General features: G+C 54.6%; 1 long non-coding RNA gene across 2 annotated transcripts; it reads right to left on the reverse strand.

The window, feature by feature from the left end:
* Positions 1–19,890: 19,890 nt before the first annotated feature.
* On the reverse strand, positions 19,891–25,594 carry LOC109559012 (uncharacterized). Of its 2 annotated transcripts, XR_002180698.2 has the most exons (4): positions 23,982–25,594; positions 22,028–23,201; positions 21,408–21,484; positions 19,891–20,151 (listed from the first exon to the last, which is right to left on the reverse strand). It is a non-coding gene; the product is annotated as an uncharacterized lncRNA (long non-coding RNA). The 2 variants fall into 2 exon arrangements; XR_002180697.2 differs by having other exon boundaries at positions 19,891–21,484.
* Positions 25,595–26,191: the final 597 nt, after the last annotated feature.

The following is a 26,191-nucleotide window of genomic DNA, read 5'->3' on the forward strand; positions in this document are numbered from 1 at the left end:
GGCATGAAGGCAGATTTATTCTGTATGCCTTAGGGAGCCATGGAAGGGATGTCCAAGTATTGGAAGGGGTGCTTGGAGGGAGGGCTTTGCCACCTATGGTTTACCTGGCCTACCGGGGAGGGACCCATCTCTGTGAGTTTTCTTGTCCATCTCTGTACTCACTGGAGGCTTGGTCAGGCTCTAGAGGTGAGTGATGCCTGGGTTTGGGAAGAGTTGGGGGTGTTGTTGATTTTTTTTCTCCCACTGTGGGAAAGAGCAGATTTTGTTATGTGGGAAGTTTTATGATCTTCTGTCCTAACTCCAGGTTCTTTAACCCAGGAGTCCCTGATGAGGACAAACTGCTTCAAGAAAGAGAGAGGGAGGGGGAAAGGAGGCCAGTTTTTCATGGCAGCTGAGTGGGTGGAGCATGGCTTGATCTGAGCTGGTGAATGCTTGGACACACTTACCTGCCTAGGATTGGGCTTCAGTCTGAAGCCCCACTAGCTGCTCACACTCCCTGAAAGCTTTTTAAGGTGTTAAACTGGTCATATTCCCAGTACCTCTAGTGCTGGTCAGTCTATGTGTCAGCCTTCCTGAGAACCAGGTTTTAGGTTTCACACGTACATATCTCATCCATAGTCACATACAGGTGTAGGCCCTATTTTTTTTTTCAGGCCTGTTTTTTGCTGGCTGCTGGGGAAGGCACAGCACTTTTGTGATTGTGGGAGGGTGCCCCCCAACAGATCCGGGGTTCTCCCCAACAGGGATCCGCTTCCTTCCTCCCTGCCTGCCTGCCCTGTCCTCTGCCACTCTCACTTGCGCTCACCCTTCCTGCAGGCAAGAGACTGTGCCAACAGGGAGGGCAGATTTTGTTTCTGTGGGAGAGTGTGGGATGTTATTTTCATCTGATTTATTTCGGTTCCTGATGATCCCTGTGCTGATGTGCTAACGAGCAGAAGTAGCCAGGAGCAGGCGTCAACAGCATCGTGTGCAAGGTGAATGGATTGACAGGTACACAGGGGCCTTGTCCCAGGGAGGCCTGGGGCAGGAAATTAAAGCTGCCACAGACACACCCCAGGCTGGGACACTCTCCAGTCTGAGACACACTAGCCGGGGACAATGTTGTGTGGGCCCTTCCTTCTCCCCGTGTCCCATGGCCTCCGACCTTTATAGTCCTCACTGCTCTCCTGCTCATTCGTTCAGCCCAGAGTCCTGTCAGTTCTTCCTTCTACAGTAACTGCACCCAGCCCATCTCAGGTAAACCCTCCTGAAACTTGTAGTGATGAGTGAGTGATAGTCACTCAGTTGTGTCTGACCCTTTGCCACCCCAAGAACTGTAACCACCAGACTCCTTTCTCCATGGAATTCTCCAGGCAAGAATACTGGAGTGGGCTGCCATTTCCTTCTCCAGGGGGTCTTCTTGTAGAGTGAAGAGAAAAGTCCATGACCTTGGCGTTAGTCACATCTCTGATGCGTGGCATACGGTGGGTGCTGGGTCCATGACCAATGAACAGGTAAAGGGGTTTTGGTGGTGGCGAGGAAGATTTCAGCTACTCCAATGTTCAGTAATTCTCCCTGCTTAGGTTTGCTTTCCTGGGGACATTCTCTCACCCCAACTTGTTGACCTTGTCTTCTTCTTTCACGTGTGTTTTAATGGTTCTGTTTTATCTGTGTCTTACATGGTTCAGATCTTTGGGGGAGGAATGTGGGGAAAACCAGCATCTTTGAAGACATTGTCCTAGTCCACTTCCTCTGCCGTGTGATTTCTTTCAGGTTGCTCCCTGCAGGTGGCATGACCCCTCCGCAACCACGAAAGGCTCCATGTAGTCACACCAGCTCCTGCCTGTCCCTGTGGGGGTGGGGAGTGAACAGATAGCTAAGTTGAAGTTTAGTGAGGCGGCCCTGTTGGATGAGGGGAATCAAGGGAAGACAAGAGGAGATGAGAGAATAGAAAAGAGGGTCTAGCAGAGATGCGAGAGATCAGAGATGAGATCAGAGATGGGAGAGATCAGAATAGGAGCATAGGATCCAGCCCCCAGCTTGTCATCTGTAATATGGGGATAATAGGCTTGTTGTCAAGAGAAGTGATTAGATCAAGTGAAGCACTTAGCAGGTAGGAAGCATGGGAGACTCCTTGATGATAATGATAGTAATAAATGGGGGTAATGTTGCCTACATCACAAGGGGTATTGGGAGACTTGAGGCTTGTAAACATTTTGTAAACTGCAGACTGCTAATGTTTTAGCTGCTATTATTATTATTATTTCATTCTTGGATTTCTTTTGGCTGCTGTCTTGTATTCATACTGATGAAGGGGAAGATGCCAGAAGAAGGCAAGGACCTGGGTTCTGTTCTACTTTAGGGACTGTTTCCTTCCTTCCCTCTTCACCCCCTGGGGAGCAGAGCCCAGGCCCCTTGCCCTCCCATGTTACCCGCCCCCCACCTCCACGGTCATGGGGCTGAGAAGGTAGAAGATGGCAGGAGGGTGCAAGAGGGAGGCCAGAGGGAAGCCAAGCTGAAAATGAGAGCAGGAGAGGGGGCAGCACAGCACAGCAGCGGCTGGAATCACCTTTGCATAACGGGCCGCACCAGCTCAGCTAGCTCTTTTTCCAGATTCTGAACTCCCATCACTTTTCTTCTTTCTTTTTCCCTCACTTCCCTTGCCCCTCGATATGCCCCACAGGCCCCTTCTCCCCCTCCCACTTCCCCAACTCCTGCTCTGAGGCCCCATTCATTTGTCCTCCTGACCTGGGGTCCCCACCCACACCAAGCATTCTCCTCTCCCTCTCTCCATCCCCCCATCTCCCCATCTCTCCCTGTCCCCCATCTCTCTGTCATTCCCTTTTCTCTTTCTGGCTCCAAGTCTCCCATCTTTACCCTTCTATCTTCCCTTCCCATTTTCTGGTCTCCTTTCCTGTTACTGACTCCACTGCCCCTGCCCCCAGCTTTTAGCCCTTCTCCCCTCCTCTGTTTCCCTGTTGGCTTCACTGCTTGGATTTAGAATCCACTGTGTAGCCCTCACTCCCTTGATGAAATAACAGTAATAACAAGGTGAAAATTTAATGAGCACTCACCACGGGCAAGGCACCAGTAAACAGTTTGATTATGTCTGATCTCATGTAATCTCTCCATAACCCTGTGAGGTGAATGGTATTATTGGCCCCATTTTACAGATGCAGACAATGAGGTGCAGAGAAGTGAAATGTCTCGCTGAAGGACTCGTAGTTCATAGGCGTTGGAACTTGAAGGCCAGCCTGTGTGACCAAGGAGCCTGTTCCCCCACCTGCAGGAACCCATCGACAGTGACCCCGGAAGAAGCTGTTCTCAGTTTCTCCCCGGTGGGGTTAAGAGAGACCTCTTTCTTTAAACATCGTCTTGGTACCCCCAGATTGGCTCCCTTCTCCCTTCTCTGCACAAGACCGGATCTAACGCGGCATGGGTGGCTTGTTCTGTGTGATGGTACCACTAACACGGCATTGTCAGGCACTGCTCTAAACACTGTATGCCTGTCACCTTGTTTAGCCAGCCCCATTTTACAGATGGAAAAACTGAGGCCCAGGGAAGTGAGTAACCTGCCCAGCTCACACAGGTAGGATTTGGGCTCTAGAGAACCTGTTCTCCTAGGTGGTGACACTGCCCCTTTCAGTTCCTGAGGAACCTGGTTTTGCTTTCCCATCCGTTGTTCCTGGGTCAGCTGCTCTGCGAAGTCCTTGTGGCCTGGCCATCCCAGGCTGCGGCCGGTTTCTGTGGGCACTGCCCACTGTGGTGTAATCTCTGCCACCAGCACCGTCGGCCCTCCAGGTCTGGTCTGGCTGCCAGCCCTAATCGGTGCCTGAGGGGATTTATTGGCTGCTGTCCCCAGGGAGCAGGGACAAGTGTTTTCCTCTCCAGCCCCGCTGTGCCGCCTCCCAGCCCAACAGCTCCCTCGTTCCGGCCCATCGCAGCAGCTGATTTACCTCTGTGGCTGGGGGATTTAGCTGCTGTCCTGGCTCCTACTATAAATTCCCGGGCAAATAACGGAGCTCTGCATCAAAGCACCCGACAGGGGAGCGAGCAGGAGCAGATGGCCTCTTCAGCCGTGGGGTGTGGAGGGCAGGGGCAGGCAGGAAGGCTCCAAGGCTTTTCTCGTCCACTCCTAGCCACAAGGCCAGGCCGTGACGCCTTCCTCAGGCCCATGGATCCCCTTAGCTTTCAGAGGCTTGGCCCACCCCGCCCCATCCTGCCATCTCCCAGCCCCTAGCACCCACACGTTCTGGTTGAGGTTGGGTCCTGCGGTCCCATGTGAAGTCTATTTGCCTGACGTTGCTTGTGAGCTGACTACCATCCCTGGGTTTGCTTAGGCTTCAATCAAATAGATATGGCATCTATTGGACTTAGGTTCTGCCCTCCGGAAGGAGGCTCACACTGAACTAGGAAGTGGTAAGAACCTCCCAGTGGGAAGGCGTGGAAGACCCTAGAATGTAGGTGACTTAGAGCAGGGACTGAGGGAGACCTCTAAAAAGTAGGTCTGAGTCCAGTTGGGTGAACCCGAAAGGGTAGAGGTGCCTTCTGAAAGTGAAGGAAGGAGGCTTGTGGTAGCCACTTGGTATCCCAAACCCTTCCACTCAGATTCAGGAAGGCTGCCCGGGGTCCACACTGGAGCTAGGGATGGGTGGGCCTGGACAGGGTCAGCCCTCCATTGGTGCCCCTGGTTTTTCTGGCTTCCTTCTGACCCTTCTTTCTCTGGCTCTTCCAACACCTGCCAGCCACCCCTGCCTGCTCCCCTCTGCTCCTTTCCATCTGCCTGCTCTTTCCCGTGGTGCCAGCTCTCATATCCAGCACACACTTCTTTTGCCCCACTGACCAGCTAGTAGTGGTGATGGGGTCGGGCTGAGGCTCTGGGTCCAGGTTTACTCCCCGGAAGCTGCCTCAGCCTGGAGCCCGTCCCTGGAGTCCGTGCCATTTTGTTCTTCTGCTCCTCATCCATCTTCCCTGTCCCCCCTCCCCGCCCCCCTGCCACGGCCGCCTCCGCCTGGGAGATTACAGACACTGAATCAGCAGCCAGCTCTAGCGTTCTGCTGACGGGGGACTTTCTGCCTCTGAGGGCTCTGGGGTGGGATCAGACCCCTCCTGGGGCCTGCGGACTCGGGATTGGGGGGACGGAAGGGCAGGGGTGGAGAACAAGTGGAGAGAGAGGGAGAGGTGGGAAAGAGGAAACTTGGAAGAAGAAAACATTGGAAAAATGGAAGAACAGTGAGGGATGTGGAGAGAGAGGCCGAGGGCTGGGAGGTGGGAAAGAGGACGAAGAAGGAGAGAGGGAGTGGAGATTAGGTGGGGGTGAGCCCGGGGGCCAGCCTGCAAGCCCAGGCTCCACCTCTGTTCTCCCCGCCCCTAGTGCCCACCCCGGCAGGCTCCTCGGAGGCCCAGGTTCACGGGGACCAGGCTGCCGGGTGCAGGCTGGAGCCTGTGCCCGGGGTCTGCGGCTCTGCCTTGCGCCTCCCTCTCTCCCTCTCACGTGGTGGTTTGCACTTCATCTTGTTTGCGGGGCGGCTGGGCCTGCTCTCGGGGTTTAATGATCTGTGCCATTATTTATAGCTTTGCGCGCCGAGAAACACACTGAATTTATCGCTTGCTTCTATAAATAACCCTGGCAAACGGGTGCCCAGGGAGGAGGGCGGGAGGGGGAGAGAGAAGCAGGAAAAGGAGAGGTGGGGGGTAGGGCAGGGGACGTCTCTGTGGACTCTGTCCCCAAAATGGGGTGCCGGGTGTACTCAAGGACAGCGGAGGCTGGAGGGATGCTTTAGGTGTGAGTCTGAGGGCAAGTTCACCTAAAGTGGGCCAGCGTGTGCCCCAGAGGTGAGGGTGACTACACGTTTCCCAGGGCCCGTGTGAGCTCATTGTGTGTTTGTGTTGGTCTCTGGTGCCATGTTGACGGCAGCAAGGTGAAAAAGCACAAGCCAGCTTGGAGGAGTGGCTGGTTTATAAATGGATGTCCAATGGGCCTGAGAGGCAGCGGCGACTAGAACCAGGCTCTGTTCTCTATGATTGGGTGACAGGAAAAGACGACAATGAGACTATTTTCCTCCGGGCTCAATGGCAGAGGTGGCAGGAGGTGAGGCCTAGGAAGCAGGCTGAGTGTAAGTCTGCCCATGTCTCAGGCTGGGCTGGTAGTATCGAGGAGGCGCCTGGTGTCCTATGGAGCAGGAACCAGAGTCCGGCTCCCAGACCCAGAGGGACCGTGGCTTTTGGGCTTGGTGGATGGAGAGGTGGGTGGGGGGGCGTGCATTTCAGGACCTTGCTGGCCAGTGCTGGCCCTGGGTGGGGGTAGGGGGCCAGGCAGTGCCAAGTGCCAGAGCTAATGCCTTCTGATCCCGCTGGGCCTGCCCTCCCGCAGGCTCCCCCTCCCCAAGGGCTGCTCAGGATCGGGCATGGGGAATGAGAGCCTGTGGTCCCGCCTCCTCCTCTCAGCCGCAGTCTCCTTCTGCTCAGCACTTCCACGCAGAAATGGCTGCAGCAGCCATTAGCTCTGGGAAGCGCTCTGCATCTCTAATGAGGGCATTTGCATATATAACGAAGAACCTTCACAGGTGTTGGGGAGGCTGCCCCTCCTCTCTTTCCCTTTCTTCTCTCCCACCAGCTGCCACCCTGACCTGTAGCTCTGGGGGCGGGCATGAGGGTCTCTGCCCACTCAGCTGGGGGATGTACTGAGGGATCCCAGGCACAGGCAAACTGCGGGAGGGCTCCCCTCTCTGGGTCAGAAATTGGCAAGGTAAAAGCCCGTTGCGACAGTGTACTTGGAGGGGCCCGGGTACTTGTGGACACAAGTGGACAGGAGCCTGTACACATGCACAGGGACAAGGTCAAGGTCAAACCGCCCATCTCTGCCCAAGGGCACTGCAGCATGCGGTAACGTACCCAGGTCAGTGCAAATATGCAAGACACGTCCCAGGCTGTACCCACGCGAGGCGCCTGCACATGGCTGCCAGCACACGCTCCTTCACACTTATGCCCTGGCACCAACACAGGCAATTAGAGAAAAACGCACCTGTACCCATACTTCCTCCATCCAAACAGCACCCCCTCCCTCCTTTCTGCCCTTCTTTCCTTTCTCCCTTCCAGCCCTAACCACAGTGTTTCTCATGGGGTCACCAGCCCCTGTCCAGGCCAGAAAACTACCCCCTCCCATTCCCGCATGCTTTTACAGATCTATTAAGCACACAAGAGGCCATTTTCCTCTTAAAAAAACATACAAGAGTAAGAGGGGCCCTGCACCCTAGATAAGTGGTACCAGAGGAGGAGAGAAAAAGGCAGGGCAGGGGTGGCTGAGAAGGTTAAGGACTGGGGGAAAGTGGGGGGCATCTAGGGAGGAGCAGAGACTGGGGGCTGAAGTCCCCACAAGGTCATTCTCAGGCTATATCCCCTATAGCCCTGACTCTCCAGCTACTGATCAGCCAATCCCCAGCCCCCACAGCCTCCCCCCACCCTCCTGTTGGTCCGGCTGAGCCACGTGACCCTCCCCTTCTCTGGCAGCTGCCCCTGATGATGGATGCAGCTGCTCAGCTGTACCTGTTGGGGGACAGGGACCGCACAGTTCCTAATTACCTCCTTCTCGAGCCTGGGCTGGGGGCAGGGCTGGGCAGGGCTGATGGCTCCCCACTTGCTTGCTCCACTGGGGCTGGGCTGACATCTGAGCCAGAGCCAGGCCTGGAGGCAGGCGTCCCCTGAGCCATTCTGGGGTGAAGGACGTGAGGGGGCACTGGCTGGGAGTGTGGTGTGGTGGGGGGTTTCTGGAAGGCTGACAGAGGGAACAAAAGCACATCACCACTGTAACATCGTGACTGGGATAGGACTTTGGATAAACGACCTTTCCCCAAGTCCACCCCACCAAGGCAAGGTTCAGGTTAAACATGGAGGAGAACTTCCTGGCAGGCAGGGACAAGGGACACTTGTGCACAAGTCAGAAATGTGGAGGCCAAGGTTTGGAAGACTTCTTAGAAGGCGAATGAGATCATCCTTTTCCGGGCTGGTGGGAGGCTCACAGCGAACAGCTGCAGGAGAAGAAGGCTAGAGTTAGAGTAGCAGGGTTGGAGATAGAACTTGGAAGGGCTTCTTGGAGGGGTGGGGCTGGGTGACCCTGGACTCGGACATTTGAGGAGCTTGTCACAGATCAGTGGGGGAGGCTCTATGTCTGGGCTGGCTTGGGGAGGGCTGGGGAAGACCTTGGGATTGTAAAGAGGTCAGAACTCCAGCAGTCTTTTCCACAGTGGCACCAAGGTCTCAGGGGGGTGGGGCACACCTTTAACGAATCACCACTGCAGAGCGTGCCTGGTGGGCACTAGCGCCTGGGCTGGAGGTGGGCAAACAGGTGGTCGTGGAGGGAGCGAGATTTGTCTTTCCAAATTTGTCCTGCCTCTAAGACCCTATGAATCCCCAAAATAGGATTCTTCATGGGATTTAAGAAAGGAACCGGGCCAGGCTCAGCAGAGCCAGTGAATAGCCCCAGGAATCCTAACTACCAGCCCCCTCCACCTCGGGGCCGTGGATATGAGGTGTGGCTGTGATGGTCTCTGATCACTGTTAATGGATACTGCAGGTCTCAGTAATGACAGCCCCACTAAAATCCATTAATCACAGTCCCCCCACCACTGGGGGTCTCTCAGCTAAGGGAAGAGAGGGAAGAGGTGGCCTGAGTCTCTGGCGCTCTGGGTCCGAAAGGAGGACAAAATAAAATATCTGTCCTAGTCCTGGTTAGACGGCTCTTCCCCTTGCTCTCCCTCAGTGCCTGCAGTGAGGAGGACAGTGAGCAGAAAGGTCAGGGGTAGGTGGGCTCCCAGTGCCCCCCAGGACCCCTTTTCTGAGTGGTCTCTACTTCTGTCTCTCCAGCGTACTTCCCCGCCTCGCTGTGTTTACATGGGTCCTGGGTGGCTGAACTGAACCCCACCGCTTGACTCTCATTGCCCTTCTGAGTTCACAGGCTGCTGAGTAGTCAGCTCTAGCCCTCCCCTGCTCTTTCCTAGTGTCCGGGGTGGCCTTCACTACTGTCATGAGACTCAGGGGAAGTCTCAGGTGAGGAGATGCTCCCTCTGTTCTTGAGTGTCTCCTTCTCCAAGGGTTTCTTCCTGGGCCTGCTGGGTGCAGGCTCGTGGAGTGTCTGGGGGAGGTGGCCTATTTAGGGTAGTTACAAGGGAGACTGAAGGGGTGGGGAGCTGGTGATCCATCATCTTCCCAAGAGCAGACCAGGGCGGTTTTTGAAACCAGATTTTCCTGATCTTAGTATCACACTAACACGTGCACTCATGCACACACACACACACTCACCCCAGAGATAGCACACAGATACACTGACACATTTTTTCCAGTAGTCTGTCGTGTGAGCTGCTTCCAGGGTAAATTCCCTAAGAAACTCCTTTGTGTGGATTCCCTCTCCTACCCTAGATGAAAACCTTCCATGACTTCCCAGTGCCCTTGGATTGAGGCTCATACTGTCTATCCTAGTGTTCAAAGTCTGAGCTGGTTCCAACCTGACTTCTCAACCTGGTCTCCCATAATCCGCCAACAGGAACATCTTCCTAAAGAAAGACAGGTTGTGTGAACTTACATTTCCTCCTCCTATGTGGAGGGCACAAGCCTTCTTCCCACTCCCATTTCTACTGGGTTAGGCCCACCTCCTCCAAGAGGCCTTCTTGACTGCCTCATCTTACAGCAACTTCCTTCCTTCCCATGTCCTTGACATCTGGAGAAGTTTTTCTGCAGATTGGGGTTGGGGGAAGGGGCCCACTTCTGAGCCTCTCCAGGCAAGGCCTGTATTTATTCATTTTTATTTCTCTGGTGCCAACATGGCACCTGGCATCTGTATGTGTAAACAGTTCAGAACCTGGCTCTGGGAAGAACATCCCTCTAAACTGGATCATGTCCCTGCTCAGACTTCCTGGCTATGTGACCTGAGCAAGCAACTTATCTTCTCTGTGTCATAAGGAGGTTAGACCTCCCTACTCGAGGATTCTGTATTTCTGTTGTGATGAGGATGGAGGCAAACATCCTCAGGTAGATGCAGGTATGGCCCCTTTCAATAGAGTGGGTGAGGAGACTGGGGGTGGTAACTAGCTCAGTGGCAATTAAACTCAAGGGTCCAGAGAGTTCCTGACCCAGGGAGAAAGCAGATTGGTTTCAGGTCTAGACAGATCCATGCGATCTTGGACAACTTCCTCTACCTCTTGAACCCTCAGTTTATATGAAAAATAGGATGAATGTTTCAGGCTTCTTTCAGGCATTAGAGAAGATTAAGTAGGTGGAAGCTTAATTCATGCACACAGCACGTCTAGGGACTCAGTTATCTGGGGAATCATGTGTCTGGGTCCCTTTCCCTTCTCATGTCCTCTAGTGAGGGTTCTGCTCTGTCTCTTCTTTCCTTGATCCTAGGGAACCCTGCTCATATCTTGATCCTAGGGAACCCTGCTCATATCTCTTGCAATCAGCCGGGGGTACGTGGCATCAGGCTTTACTAGGGTCTTAGTCTGGGCTGCAGAATGCCCTGGGGAGCTTCCAGTTAGCTCCTGGCCATGGGCGGGGGATGGGGGGGCGGGGGTATGGGGGGAGTCTCCTAGGTACGTGCGCTGTGCAGGGATCACGGGATTTCCCTCACCCCAGGTTCCCATAGGCCCCCGGCCACCCTGCCCCCAGTCTGACCTGACCTCTGGGATCTCTCCCAGCCTGAGAAATGTTCCCCTTGCCTAATCACCCTTCCCTGGGAATACTGAGGCTGGAGTTGTCCACAGTGGCCAGGAAAATTCCTCAGAAATGTGAGGAAGGGGGAGGGATCTTGAGTGAGGGGAGACCCCTGTCCTACATTATGGCCTCTGGCTCCCCTTCGCTTCCCACGTCACCCCTGGGAGAGGGTTGGATGAAGGCCCCAGAGTGCTCCCTCCCCCAAGCCCCCATGCCCCAGTCTCCACAAGAACTTAGAGGCATGAAACTTTCTTCATAGGGCACTGAGAAGGACCTGGGGTATGTTCAGGAGACCCCAGGGTCTGGCTTCCCGCTCTGTGATTTCCCAGGACCTCAGTGCATCCAGACCCAGGAGCCGCTGCTCTGTTTATGGTGTGGGAGGTTTATTCTTACCGACGTCTCTCCACCCAGGGCTCTTGAGGAAAGAGGGGATGGGACTGTGGGAAAATTGAGGAAGAGGAACCAAGTTCAGCTTTGGGAGGAGTTTGGTCAGTGACTTTTCCCCTCCTTGTAGCAACTGGCAGGATTTAGTAAAATCTAGCACTTTCTCCTCGGGAAAGAGGACCCTAGAAAATAAGTGGCAGGTGGAGACCAAGATGGGGAGACTGAGGACAGAGAAGGGTCAGTAGTTTGTGGGGGCTGAAGTTTCTGGGAGTGAGAGCTAGTGAGCAGAAATGCCAATCAGGACACAGCGAGATCGGTTTGGTTGTGAATTGAGTATCCGGGTCGTTGTGAATAACTGTGTGAGGGCCCTCAAGGGTGTGGGGGGCTGAGTCACGATGTTTCATTTTTATGACCAGGACTGGCCTCTGCTTGTGGGAGGCCCAGAGAGGGTGGAGGGCTGGGCAAAGTCGCACAGCACTCACCTCCGACCAGGGACTGTCCTGACCTGTCTTTCTCTTGCTTTTAGTTGCTCAGCCACTCTTGATTTGATTTTAAAAATACATATTCCCCACTCTCCACAATCTCCCATGCTCTCTCCAACCCCCTTTCCCCCTAAATAGTTATGTATGAACTTTGACCCCGAGAAGCCGCTTGGGGGAGCATTTTGGGAAAACATGATAGAGACTCGTAAAGAATTTCGACAGCTTGCAAACAGCCTGTGCTAAATTGCCCCTCCAAGTGAAAATTAAAGCAAATGTCTGTTTTATGGCCGTGTTTTCTTGGGCTGCAGCTATGGCAGGAGTGTGGGCGGCTCAGAGCTGGGAAGCCTGGAGAGGGTGGAGGCGCTCGAGGGTGGTGTACACCTGGGCAGCCCTCTGGTCCACTCCCTACATCCCTCCCTCCTTCCTTTCTGTGCAGACAGGATGTAGAACAACCTTGTCACCGCAGTCTCTTTTCCTTCTTCTTCTTCCCCCAGTGGGGCTATTAAGAGTTTTTCCTCTCCCTGGGCTCCAGCCTCCCAGAGTGCCAGGGGCAGAAGCCCTGAGGTCATTCGGCCAGGGGCTTGTCCTGGGGTCTGTGACACCCTGGCAGGCCTCTGGGGTGGTGGCCAGGGCAGAAGGAGGGACCGCTGCTCAGGCTCTAGTCCACCTCCAGCTTTTCCACTGTTTTCTCTAGACCTAGTCCACCTTTGCACATCAGGCATAGTGTTTGAAAAGTGGTTCTTAGGCAGTAATAGTAATAATAATAATAAATAAAAGAAGGAACCAGTGGTCTACTCTAATACCCTCACTACACAAACGAAGACACTGAGGCTCAGTTCAGTTCAGTTCAGTTGCTTAGTCGTGTCTGACTCTTTGCAACCCCATGAATCGCAGCACGCCAGGCCTCCCTGTCCATCACCATCTCCCGGAGTTCACTCAAACTCACGTCCATCGAGTCGGTGATACCATCCAGCCATCTCATCCTCTGTTGTCCCCTTCTCCTCCTGCCCCCAATCCCTCCCAGCATCAGAGTCTTCCAGTGAGTCAACTCTTCGCATGAGGTGGCCAAAGTACTGGAGTTTCAGCTTTAGTATCATTCCTTCCAAGGAACACCCAGGGCTGATCTCCTTTAGAATGGACTGGTTGGATCTCCTTGCAGTTCAAGGGACTCTCAAGAGTCTTCTCCAACACCACAGTTCAAAAGCATCAATTCTTTGGCGCTCAGCTTTCTTCACAGTCCAACTCTCACATCCATACATGACCACTGGAAAAACCATAGCCTTGACTAAACGGACCTTTGTTGGCAAAGTAATGTCTCTGCTTTTCAATATGCTATCTAGGTTGGTTATAACTTTTCTTCCAAGGATTAAGTGTCTTTTAATTTCATGGCTGCAGGTCAGTAGGTGTCCAATATGCTACTGGAGATCAGTGGAGAAATAACTCCAGAAAGAATGAAGGGATGGAGCCAAAGCAAAAACAATACCCAGTTGTGGATGTGACTGGTGATAGAAGCAAGGTCCGATACTGTAAAGAGCAATATTGCATAGGAACCACTAGACCTTTCAGGTATGACCTAAATCAAATCCCTTATGATTATACAGTGCAAGTGAGAAACAGATTTAAGGGACTAGACCTGACAGATAGAGTGCCTGATGAACTATGGACTGAGATTCATGACTGAGGCTCAAGAGAACATTTTATGGAAGTCCTTGGAGATTGGCCCTGGGTGTTCTTTGGAAGGAATGATGCTAAAGCTGAAACTCCAGTACTTTGGCCACCTCATGTGAAGAGTTAACTCATTGGAAAAGACTCTGAAGCTGGGAAGGATTGGGGGCAGGAGGAAAAGGGGACGACAGAGGATGAGATGGCTGGATGGCATCACCGACTTGATGGACGTGAGTTTGAGTGAACTCCGGGAGTTGGTGATGGACAGGGAGGCCTGGCATGCTGCAATTCATGGAGTCGCAAAGAGTCGGACACGAACTGAACTGAACTGAACTGGATTGGCTAGAAGGAAATCTGAGCTCTGACTCTGACTCAAGTTACTTCCCCTCCCTGGGCCTCAGTTTCCTCACTGGTAAAATACAAGGGTCAGATTCCATGAACTCCAAGGTCCTTTTCAGGCCTGTGAAGGCCTAGATAAATAAGTACACAATAATGTAGTAGGCTGTGCCAGGTCCTAAGTGTTGTGCATTTTCCATTTAAGACTCAATAATTTTATGAGATGTCATTATTCCCATGAGATCACTAAGGGACAGTGAGGTTAAATAACTTGGCTGAAGTCTTTCCATGGCAAAGTCAGACTGGACCCCTGGCAGTCCCTCTCCAGGGCCTGGGCACTCAGTTCACTGCTCACTTGACAACTGGATCCAGATCAGCCAGCCAGGGAGTGGCAGCCCAGCCCCACTGTGCGCTGGACCGGTGTCGGTTCAGCTGGACCAGGCTACCTGTTTAGCCAGGGTGGTAAGAGCCTCACACTGTCTGAAGGCTGCTGGGGTCTGCTGAGCTCAGGCTGTGAGCTAATGCTCAGTGCAGGCCTTGCAGAAGAGGGCTTCAGGGCAGAAGGGGGCTTCAGGGTAGAAGGCGGCTTCAGGGCAGAAGGGGGCCTCGGGGCAGAACGGGGGCCTTAGGGCAGAACAGGGCTTCTTGAAGGAGGCTTTGAATGGCTGAGAGGAGCTGTTAGATTTGTTACAAGGGACTCCAGAAAGCTGTGAGGGTTCTACTGCTGGTGACCCAGATGGCAAAGAATCTGTCTGCAACTCGGAAGATCTGGCTTCAATCCCTAGGTCAGGAAGATCCCCCGGAGAAGGGAATGGCAACCCACTCCAGTATTCTTGCCTGGAGAAGTCCATGGACAGAGGAGCTTGGTAGGCTATAGTCCACGGGGTCGCAGAGAGTTGGACATGACAGAGCGACTAACATGTTCACGATCACAGTTGATTTAAAATATTGTGTTCGTTTCAGGTGTACAGCAAAGCGATTCTGTTATACATGTATTGTATATATCTATATTCTTTTTTAAAAATTCTTTTCCATTGTAGTTTATTATAAGATACTGAATATAGTCCCCTGTGCTGTGTAACACATCCCTGCTGTTGCTGTGAGGTTCTTGATCAGCACTGTATAATATAATAAAAAATCCCCTTCTTGCCTCTCACACAGTGGTTTGCCCACCTAGGAGATCTACGATAGGCAGTCAGACTGGTCCAGCCTGCAGACACTCAGTGACCCACACCCCTCCCCATAACCACCTGGTTATTCTAGCCTCTTCTCAGAGGCTTCACGGCTAGAGCTGGGTGTTGGATCTGGCTTCTTCCTCCGAAGACAATTTATGGCGACACGTCGGAGACTCTGTTTTAATGAAGTTGCAAAAGTAGGTTAATGGGCTGTGGGTGTTTTTCATTCCTCTCCCCCTGCCCCATCTCCACCCCTGGGCAGATGAATGATGCCTCTCCCAGCGCGATGCAGAGCCCGCCTGAGGATCTCAGGCTTGGACTCATGTGCTCACACACCTCTTCCTTGGCCTCCTGCTCAGCTCCTCAGATCTCCTCCTCCTTGTAGCTGGGAAGGAGCTCAGAATGTCTAACCCCAGTCCTTCCTGCTGTCGCTGTGTCTCGGAAGATGCTCCAAAGTCTGCCCAGACTGGCATATTTGAGTGGCAGGGCCTAGGGCAAGGGCTTGGGCAGGGGTGGGACCCTGGGGAAGAAGAAAGCTAAACTTATGGATGATGGACATCTTTCGGCTTGGAGAGGCATGGAGGTAGAAGCTTACAGAACTGCAAGTTTGAGAGGAGGAACCGAGCTTCTAGGAACCTCTCCAGTGGCTGTCCCTGCCTCCCTAATTCATCTGTGTGTCCTGGTGCCTTGCATGGAGCATGGCTGCCCTGCGAATGGTTGCTGAGTGAATGATGATGGACTCAGTGACGACTCCTCTCTGCTCACCAAGCCTCTGGGGCTAGAGCTCCCCTGACCCTTGCTCACCTCTGAATCGGCCCTCAGCCTGTTCCTGCTTGGGACCCCCTCCTGCCCTTCCCACCTCTCTGCCCAATCCTTGCCCCACATCCCCCTCTCTCAGGAAGTTTTCTGTCACTAAGCTGCAAGGACAGTTCTCTATTTATTTGCCTAGGTCCAAGGTGAGGGGCTATCACCCCAAAAGACCGGGGTCTCCAGGAGGAAGGATCTATATCTTTTTCCTCCAGATTTCCCCTGCCTCAGTAACACTCAGGCATGGCTTTTGGCTTGAGGGGGAGCTCAGAGCCTGGTTGTTGTTGGGGACGCACACCCAGGAAGACTATCCGGTTGCCTGTGTACCTCTCCTTGGTCCTTCCTCCCTACATGCCCAGTCTCTGGCCAGCAGTCACTCCTGGCCCCTCACTGTCAATAAATAAGGCTGTTGATCAGGGTTTGGGACATGAGCACCCAGGTGGAGTGAAGAGGGCCTCACTGCCTGCAACCTCAGATTATCCCTGTCTTCCGGAAACCTGGCCCACCTCTGCTCCCTCACACCTGGCTTTTTTTGTTTTTTGTTTTTTGTTTTAATAGCCCGAGTTCTCTGCCCTGTTCAGGCCCAGGAAGAAGCACGGGCTTTGTGGCCTTTTAGACTACCTTATCGGAGAAGGCAATGGCACCCCACTCCAGTACTCTTGCCTGGAAAATCCCACAGATGGAGGAGCCTGGTGAGCTGCCGTCTATGGGGTCACACAGAGTTGGACACGACTGAAGTAACTCAGCAGCAGCAGCAGCAGACTACCTTATAGAAATCCCAGAGGAGCCCTACTGTAAAGCCCAGAGAACCCACATAATCTCCAGGGAAACACCAATATCCTTAGCCTTACACCAGCATCCAGAATCTATACACACATCTCCAAACCCATTGTAACACCAAGGACTCCCCAGCCCAGGCATTGCTACTGTGCCACCCCAAGCGTGGCACACCAACGCAGGCCCCTGCAGGAGCACCTGAGCCTCAAGCTGGCCTTCTTGCTCCCCTGCACTTGTTTTCTTTCCTAACCCAGACTGGACATTCTTCTTGAAGACTCCAAAGTCTTCACTGGATCCTGCCCGCATAGTTTCACTGTGGCAGAGGAAAGGGTGGGTAGGCAAGGCGTGGGTGTGGGTTGGGTGGCTCATGGAGGATGTCAGGACCCAGTCAGCTACCAACTCGTCCGATGTCTGAAGAGCTCCAATGTCTGAAGAGCTCAGGCAGGAGGCCTAGAGGTCAGACCTTGGGAGGCCTTGCCTGAATCGGTCGGGCCTGGGTTTATTCATAGGTGGGTAAGCAGAATGAGGATGTGGCGGAGGTGGCTCCTCTTTTCCTTGGTCTCAGCTAAAGGACCCCGCTCCCTAGAGATACAGGGGAAGTAGGGGGTCTGGGAGGACAGCAGACCAGATGGCCTGGGAGGGCCAGGGAAACCCAGAAGCCATGGGCGTTTACACCTGGGGTTCTGTGGACACATCCACTGATGTAAAAGGAGACAGGACTGCTGGGTCCCCTGGACACACATCTGTCTGCATGCCTGCTGTACAAGTGTTTTGGGCCTAGATTGGGGGCAGGCATGGGAGGGCAAGATGAAGGGGGGATTGGGAAATGGCATTTCAGAGGGAGGACACACAGGCCTGGTCTGTTAGTCTGGTGACAGGGGACACTCACATCTAGGACCTGATTTAGCAGGAGCTGGAGGGAGTTGTTCAGTGCAGGAAGAAACAGGAGAAGAACCACGGGTTTCAAATCAGGAAGGCTTCATGGAAGAGGCGAGTGGGCAATAGGGATGGAAAAGAAGGGAGGGGCAGAGCTGGGAGGGTTCTCACTGGTGGGGGAAGGGGAGGCAGATTTCCTGGCCAGGCTGAGAGTCCAACCTGCAGTCACCAGAGGTTAGAATCTGGAGGTAAAATTCTGAGAATGAGTGTGAAGGTGGAAGTGTTGGTACTCTGGGCTCTGCCCCTAACCCTCGACCTTGAGCAATTTACATACACTGACAGAGTCTTCTTTCCCTAATCATAGGGGATAAAGCAAGCATTCTCGATATTTAAAAAACTGCTCTGGTGAGTGAGAACACCGCTTGGGAGGAGGCTATTTAGGCCCTAGTTAAATAGATTTCAGCAATGTCAGCCCCTCCTTGTAAGTGAGAAGGCACGTTCTGAGAGGGCTAGGTCAGCTCTGCCGCTAGCCAGTCACTTCTGCAGCCCAAGTTCCCCTAAAACGAGGGGCCTTGTTTTGACAGATCACTCAGGCCCCTCCCTCCATCTGATATTTGTTTAATAATTTTCAAGGTCCTTACAAGAATCAAATGAGATCATGAATGCCAAGAAGCTTTGCAGAAATATAATGCGTGTTCTCAATGTGCAGGGTTGAGGGGCTGCCTGGGCTGAAGGGAAAGGTGCTTACTTTAGAGTTGGGCCATGGGCAGGGGTCCATCACTGGGGCTGGGACCCCTGGAAAGAAAAGCAGGGCCCCTGCTGGGTGTATGCCCCTCCCTTCCCACAGCCTCTGGACACCTGGCGCCATTCCCTTCCCCCTTCCTAGCCCAGCCCCAGGCTCTGGGGGCAATGAGCCCTGCTCAGGATGGGGGTGGGGCTCCCAGGGGCAGGGGCAGAGGGGTGGGCACCTCCCCTCTGAGTGGCTCCAAGCTGGAGCACAGCAATTACGCAGGAGGATTTATGTCCCTTTGCCTTTAATCGGAAACTCCGTGTCAAGAAGAAAAATCTGCACTGTCCTCCGGCCCAGCTTCCTGCTTTATCATTATTATTGGAGGAAGGTTGATTTGGAAACTTAAAGAAAAGTGGGGTTGGGGGTGGGAACCACCACGGAAGGGGAGGTGTGGGGCAGAGGGTAGCCTTCCTACTGTTTGTTCTGGTTCATCCCAAGAATGGGACAAAGGGTGGGATGCTGGGGATCCTGGAGGGCAGGGGAGAGAGACAACAGGTTCATTAGGGGACGGGTAGTGTCTGGGGGTCGTGGAAGGAAGGAGCATCTGGAGAGCAAGGGAGACAAGACGCCAGGAGGGAGGGAAAAGGTGACCGTAGGCAGCAACCAGGAGTTAAAGGGACTTGGGCAAGAGGACGAAGAGAACTAGGGCTCACGGTGGAGGGAAGGGGAGACCAGGTACTGGAGAGGCAGTGTGAGGGTGGAAAAACCAGTGGGGGGACCAGCTCTCAGGGAGCTGTGGGAGAGGGAGACTGTGGGGTGTCCAGGGGGATAGAGCATGGAGAGAAGAGAAGGGCTGGAGCCATGGAAGGAAGAGGCATCCAAAGCCTGGGGAGGGTGGGGGCGGGGTGGGGATTAGGGGTAACCAGAACCTGGCCTAGGGCTCTGAAACTCTGGCCAGAGCACTATATTCCACCTCCCGGAGAAATCGCTCCCAAAGCAGAAGTGGAAACCTGAGGCTTTGTGGGAGGGCAGCACCCTCCACCCAGGAGACCAGGAGACAGGGGTCCAGTCCTGGTGGGGCCAGGGGAGGAACGGCTTTCATAGGGCCATGTCAGCAGGTATAGTGCTTGGGAATTCACTGCAGAAATCCCTAGGCCCTGGGGAGACTGGGACTGAAGTGTTGGAAGGTGAGAGGCCTGCACCCTTGGGAAGAGGAGGGGCCCAGAAGGCCTCCCAGCACCCCACATCCTTATCCGGAAGTCCCCCTAGAGTCCCCTGTTGCCCCTCCTGTTACCCGGATTTCATCTTCACCTGTGGAAAGGACACCAGCTCTGGGGTTGCTCCCTGGGAACTGACCCCCTGTGTGCACCTCTGTGAATCTGAGGTTTCTTATCCAACAATGTGGCGACGACAATATCTCCATGGCAGGCCGTTGTCAGGATTAGAGATGATTAGGCAAAGAATCCAGCACACAGTAGGCCTTCCAAAGACACCCTGCCCACCTGGGGTAGTGCCCAGTATGTGCAACCTCCTTCCTTTACAAAGGCCAGACTAATTCTCTGTGTGGCTCCTCATCAAGCCTGGGTGTGTGTCACTGTCTTCTAGGAATGGGAAGCTTGGCACAGAGCCCCTGAGTGACGTGCCCGAGGCCACACAGCACATCATGGGAGCAGCCAGATGAGACAGCCCGTAACACCACCGGAGGGGCTTGAAGATCTTCTCTGGGTCTCTTCCCTCCCTCCTTCCCCCAAGGGCCCCACCCCCGGCCCCTCGTCCTGGGATCCAGGGTTGAATTTGGGGTGCTCAGTGGAGTGTCTCCGCTTCCGACCCTACTGCAGCCTGGCCCATGTCCACCCTCAAGCGCCTCCTCCCCAGCTCAACTGAGAGGTTTTATAGCCGTTTACGAGCAATTTCTGTCCATATATCACCGGAGATATATAGCCAGGCAAATATTAGGGACCCAAGCGGAGGTTTTAAGAGGTGAGTTTTACTGCTGCTGAAAGAAGGTGTGATAGGCAGCCCGCGGAGACCCACCTCCCTCTCGCGTACTCGGCGGCGGCCGGGCGGTGGCAGCATGGACTGGGGTTCGGCCGGGAAGACTGCCTGTGAGCCTTGAGTGTCAGGCTGGCACCCAGGGGTGGCTGGAGGAGGGCAGTGATCACAGGGTGGAGTTCTGTTCTTCCAAGAGCCGTGAATGGAAGGAGGTGGGGGCGGAGAGCCGACCTGAGGTCCCCATCTGGCTGGGACAGAGCACCTGCTTCAAACCCAGGCAGGAAGACACTGATTCCAGTGGGTCCGACCCACTAACAGTTGTCAGTGAAGCACCAGGAAAGCACTGCCCCGACACGGGCCCCTGGAAGGGGCTGCTGTGCAGCCGTTCACTGCAAGTCCTTAAGAACTGGATCTGAACGAGGAGTCCTTAAGAACTGGATCTGAACGAGGAAACGCTGGCTCGAGGCAGAGGGCTGGACACGCGGCCTCTTACCCTCTTGGGCCCTGCCCGATTGACCCTGGGGGAGGGCTGAGAGGAGGTCTACCTTGACCGCTCTGCGCAGGACCCCAGGCCTGGCCCACGTGGCCCCTGGCCTGTGTGTGCGGCTGGGTTGGGGTGAGCGCAGAAGGGTGAGGAGAGCCTTCTTGGCTTGCGGCATATGGTGAGAAGATGTCCCGGGGAATCCTCGCTCCTGATTTAAGCAGCTCCGACAGCTTTATGGCGCCTCCTCGAGTGAGCCCCCAACGTTGGCCGTTTAACTTTTTAGCGTCGTTTAACGCTTAGGCCTGGCGGACAGGCAGGCCCCTCGGCCCCAGAGGCAGCAGCACTAAATCAGGACACTCTGAGGCCCCGATAAATAATTTTTACAGGGCACGCAGCCCATAGATCACCAATGGGGGTGGGGGGAGAGCGGCTGTGATATTTCAACCAATTGTCATATATGACTACCCCGAGCTCTGATCCAGGTCGTCCGCATGGCAGCCAGCTTCATAACCACAGCCCCAGGGCCCTCCACGCAGGGCCTGGGAGGGGTGTGGGGAGATGGTGCCTCTGATAACCCCACAGCCAGCTGGTGACCTGGGGATGCAGATCTGTTCAAACCTGCCCTAGTCTGCAGAGCACAGGGCTCCGTCCAAGCTGCCTCGGGCACTGCGAGAAGGAAGGGCTGGGGCCCGGGTGGGCAGAGAGGAAGAAAAAGAACTTTTTGTAGCCAAAAAGTCACTTTTCAGACCACCTTCCTGGTTTCCCCATCCAACTCCAAACCTGAGGGGCCTGGGAGAGAACAGGCAGTAGGTCTGCAGCCAGAGGGAGGGCAGAGCTGAGGGCTGGAGGGAACGGGAACTTGTGATGGGGGCCAGGGAGTGGAAGAAGAGAAGGGAACAGTGGGGAGGGAGAAGGCCAGGGAAGAGAGGGACAGAAAGACGAAGATGCAAAGATGCATGAAGACTCCGGAAGAAAGAGAGAGAGTCAGAGGCAGGGGGGGACAGACAGAAACTTACCCAGAGACGATGTTCCAACAGACAAGGTCTTTTCCTCCAGCCTGGTACCCAGCCAGAGAGATGGTGGTGCAGACAGACTGGGGAGGGTGGTGTCTGTCAGGCTGGCCCATCGTGCCCTGGGAGGGCACCTCCAGCACCTAGGGGCCCATTTCCAGCACCAGCTCCACGCTGCTCCCCACCTCGCCCCCTCCCCCCCCAGTGCCCTTGCCCTGTCCCCTCATCTGTAAGATCCTGGGATTTGTGGGGACACTTAATCCATATGGAGCTGATTCATTTCCATCTAAATCATCTCCATGAGCTTCCCTAAGAGCCCTCTGATGTGCCAGCCGCCATTCCTCTCCCCGGTGATGGCGGGCTGGGGGCTGCCCGTAAACAAACCTCAGCCGCCATCCATCCATCCTGGCGTCGTCCGTCAGTCCAGCCAAGACCATTCATTTCTCCAACCCTGCTTCCCTACCCGCCCCCTTGGCTCCTCCAGTCCTTCCTTCTGTCTGTATGTCCATTTGTGTGACCCTCCCCTTCATGCCCCTCTTCTGGAACCTCCACTTCTCTGCCTTGCCTAGGGTAACATCTTGAGGGGTCAAGTCGGCTATACCCCTGCCTACAGACTGGAGCCTTACCTGATCCTGTCCCATCAAGATGAGGGTCTCCTGGTTCACCACCTTCCAAGAGGAAAGGCCTTCTGATGATTTTACTGAACAGTGTTGACAACCCAGGCTCAGGGAAGTTCTTTCTTCTATCTAGCTCGTGTGTTGGAGGTCCACATATGATCACATGTTTGAACAGGAGTGAGGGTAAGATTACATAGGGTTTGGTCTCCAGTATTTGTAATGTGTGCCTCTCTAGGTCTCCTCCAGCGTGTCAGACCCATGCCAAGCACGTAGTAGATGCTCTGTGTCCACTGGCCACAGTCTTATCTATCAGCTGCAATGAATCCAGGGCCCTCACATATGCCCCACTGATCCCGCAGGTCTGTTACAGGGCCCAGATCGTGGCACCTCTAGCCTGGCAGGGTTTGCAGGAAACACTAAGGAAGTGTCTTTCTCTTCTGCTCTCCCACCCAAACTCCTTAGCCCCGTCCTGGGAATCGAGGCTGCCCAAACAACTCTGTCTTGGTAAAGATGGTACTGAAGAGGAGGAGGGCGAGCAGCAGGTGCTGGGGGTCTTCCATGGCACCAAAGTAGAAGCCTCACATTTGGGTTTACACGCACTCATAAGCAGATCGTGGGGAGCATTGCTGCTCCCGGCCCCAGTCTTCGGCCTAATGACCCTTCCCTTCTCAGGTTCTTCACGTCAGCCTGGGAGGTGTGATCCTGGGAAGGGGCTGGGGATCTGCAGTGCTCTCATGAGAGGAGATGGGAGCATTTCTTCTGGTCTCATCTCATTTTCTCCATCCACAGCAGCTGTGGGAGTCGAGGACTGGATCTGTCTCTGGAGTAAGAGACTCTGGTGGCCCTTCGGGGGCTGATGCAGGCATGCATTAAAGGGTTTAATGCATGGTGGAAGTGGAGCCGCAGGAAGGGATGAGGGCAGCCTCTGTCCATTTCACAGTAAAGGCAAGTGGGAGAGGCAGAGGAGGTGGGGGCAAGTCTTTGGATGGCCCGAGCAGGCAGGTGCTCTAGCCTCCCCCCATCCCCTCCGCTGCACCATCAAGACCCGGGACACCTTGCTGAGCACGTGACCTGCCCCAGGGTCAGACCGGACCAGGTAGAGCATCCCACTGCATGAGTCGCTTCTCCCCAGGCGAGTGCCCAGCACCTTTCGCTCTTGTTGTTGGTCTTCTCCAGGGAGCTGCTGTGAGTGCACAGAACAGGTGGGGCTCTCCCAGCTGCTATCCAGCTGTGAGGAACCCAGCCCAGGCCTCTCCCACCCTCTGCAGGGGAGAAGGCTCTAATTCTAGCTGGAAAGATGAGAAGGGTTGTGGTGGGACAGAGGGGCCAGAGGGGGCCGTGGGGAAGCTAGCCACTTGCCCCAGTTGTGTGAACATATGTGTGGAGGGGAGGGACCCACAGGTGGCAAGGCCCAGCTTAAGAATGATGGAGTGTTTCTTAGTTCTCTGAGCTAGAGACATATGGGGCATGTAAGACCAAGCAAAATGAGAAATTACTGCTTAAGAGAGAGAGGACATGGGGGAATAAGAAAAAATTCAAGCCAGGGGGACCCAGTGCCACCTGCCCCCTCAACATCATGACCTGACCCATCTGTGTTTGGCTGGATCAAAGTCCAAGGGGACGGGGAGGCCTGAGAACTGACCCTCAGGGCCTTTGGGGGGCAAAAGCTGATACCCAAAACGTGCATTTCCCTGATGTTACACAGAGCAAGGGGAGCTGGGAACAGCTGCCCAGATTCTCCAGGTGGGACTGTGGGTGGAGCCTGCTGCGTGGCCTCCTTGCTGTTCCCGCCTGACTCCCCATCCCTCCCCCTCTCTTTCCAGTGGGGAGCCAGTTCTCTCTCCTCCTGTCCACTCATTGGCTCCCGCCCTCTCTTGTTTCCTCGTCTCCCCTTCCTGCGCCAAGCCTCCCAGGCTTTGTCTCGTCCCACATAGGCCCTGCCCCCCAAATCAAGTCCACTTACCTAACCTTGTGGCTGATGACAGTTCTTCAGGGTCCACTCATGGGCTGGTGTCTTGGTCCGGCGGGGTTGGAGTTTCTTTGATCCATCTGTCCTCTGTCACTCAACATCCACATGTCCAGTTTAGGCTGTGACCTCCACAAAGCCAGCAAGGATCCAAGTGTTTATGTGGTCACCAACATAACTCCGGGAGCAACCTGATTTTTGATAGAGTTAAGAGCTCTCCTTTTGATTCCATGAGGCAGAAGTATCTAGAAGGCTGCAGAGGGTCTTAGAGGACCACTGAGTATGACTGATGCACTGTCCCTGGGGAAGCCACCTCCCTCTATTGCAAGCAGTGATGGAGGCTGGACAGTGGGAAGACCTTCTGAAGACTCTTGAGGTGGAAGGAAAGACTTCCAGGGTTTCCATGAAGCCTTTGGGGAGGGATGGCTTTGGCCTTTTCAAGCTCGGAGGGAGTCAAGGGGCTTGTGAATGTGGAAAGGTTTACTTCCAGCCTTATAGGATTGATGTAAAGGAGGGCTGGCCACTTCCTCTTCAGGACTCATCGTTCTCAGTGCAATCCCATTCACAATTTCTCTGATAACTGTCTGTTCTTTGGCCAGAAATCTGGTTCTTGAATTCCCTCTCCTGTTCTTCCCATGGTTTGGGAACCAACTCCAGCTCCATCTTGTGGTGCCGGAAGAACAGAGAGGTAGAGTCACTTCTGGACAGTGGCACAGCAAGCCTACAAGGGGCTGGGGACGTGAAGGGAGAGGATGTGATCCTCAGAGGGGAAAGGGCAGGGTTGTCCAGAGCAGAGTTTGACATCAGCCGGAAGAGCACCCCCACCCAGCCACTGAGATCCAAATGTGCGCACGATGGAACTGTCTTTACAGCCAAGGGCCCCCTCCCTCCCAAGGAGAAAATCCCACAAGTGGGGAACATCTGGATCAAACCGCAACCATGAAAGCACAACATCAAACGAGGGCTTCGGAGCGACCCTGCCCACAGGCCCTGCTCCAAGAGAAACTGCAGATCTTCCTGCTCTAAGCTTTTAAGTGTCACTGAACCACTCAAGTTTGGGATCTCCCCTTATTCACTGGAGACAGATGTCCCCGAGTGAGCACAGTTGGGGGTTGGGTTCGATTACCGCAGCGGGAAAGGGTTTGTGTGACCCGATCTAGGCCGCATCGGGGGTAGCCTGGGAGTCAGAGCCGTGAGGAGGGGCGCCAGCAGTTCAGGCTGGGGGTGGGGGAGAGAGAGGGGACAGGTGGGCCTTTTAAAACGTGCCTACATCAAAGGTCTGAGCAGGCTCCCTTCCCAGCTTTGGCGCCTCGGGGCAGGAAAGCAGTGATTTCACCACATAACTGCACGTAGTCGGAGGGATCTCAGTCTGAGAACTTCTGGGGAATGTGGAGAGGGGAGGGAGGGTGCTCCCCAGAGAGGAGGACAGGGCAAGGGGGGTTCCCCTTTCCAGATAGCCTTCCCAGGCCAAGGAGAATGGGGCCAGATGCCGCCTCCCTCCCACGCGGCCCCTGTGGAGGGAGGCAGAGGAAGGACATTCTTCCAAGGTGCAGGGGAGGGAGCAGCTGCGGCCTTGGGAGGTGGGAGCTGGATCCGGATGGGGAATGAGGGGGAAGCAGGGGCATCACCCACAAAGGCCGAGGGAGGAAGACTGAAGAGCACGTAATTCCAGGAGGCTGGTGGCTCTTCCCTTCCTGCTCCCAGGCTCCATCCACTCACCTGGCCATGATGCTAGCAGGGAGGGATGAGGGAGGGGTAGATGGGACCAGGAGGCACCCCAGAGATGGCTGGGACCTCAGTCCACCTTTGAATACTCTGCCCAGAGACAGAGCAGCTGAGAGGGTGCTGACACCCCACTGTTTGGAAGAAGCCAATGGATTCTTCTCGTGGTGGAAGATAAGCCTCAGTTGGGAGAGTATGGGAAGAAAAAGGGTACCACTCACTCTCAGTTCACATCAGCCCCCCTTTCAGGATGCCTTCCCTGCCCCCTCCTCTCTTTGCCCTGAGAGGTTTAGGTGTGGGCGTGGTACCTCACGATGCCTGGAGTGGGTAGCACCGGTGTAGGGCCTTCCCTCACTGCCTTGTAAAGATCTGCTTCTGGTTTCTTTCCCCGTCTAGACTGTCAGCCTTGGAAACATGGGCTCCTTCACTCTCACTGGGTTCCCAGTGCCTGGCAGAATAGGTGCTCGGTGATGAAGCCCTATCCC

Source organism: Bos indicus, chromosome 5 (genome assembly GCF_029378745.1).
Source record: "Bos indicus isolate NIAB-ARS_2022 breed Sahiwal x Tharparkar chromosome 5, NIAB-ARS_B.indTharparkar_mat_pri_1.0, whole genome shotgun sequence".
NCBI classification, from domain to species: domain Eukaryota; kingdom Metazoa; phylum Chordata; class Mammalia; order Artiodactyla; family Bovidae; genus Bos; species Bos indicus.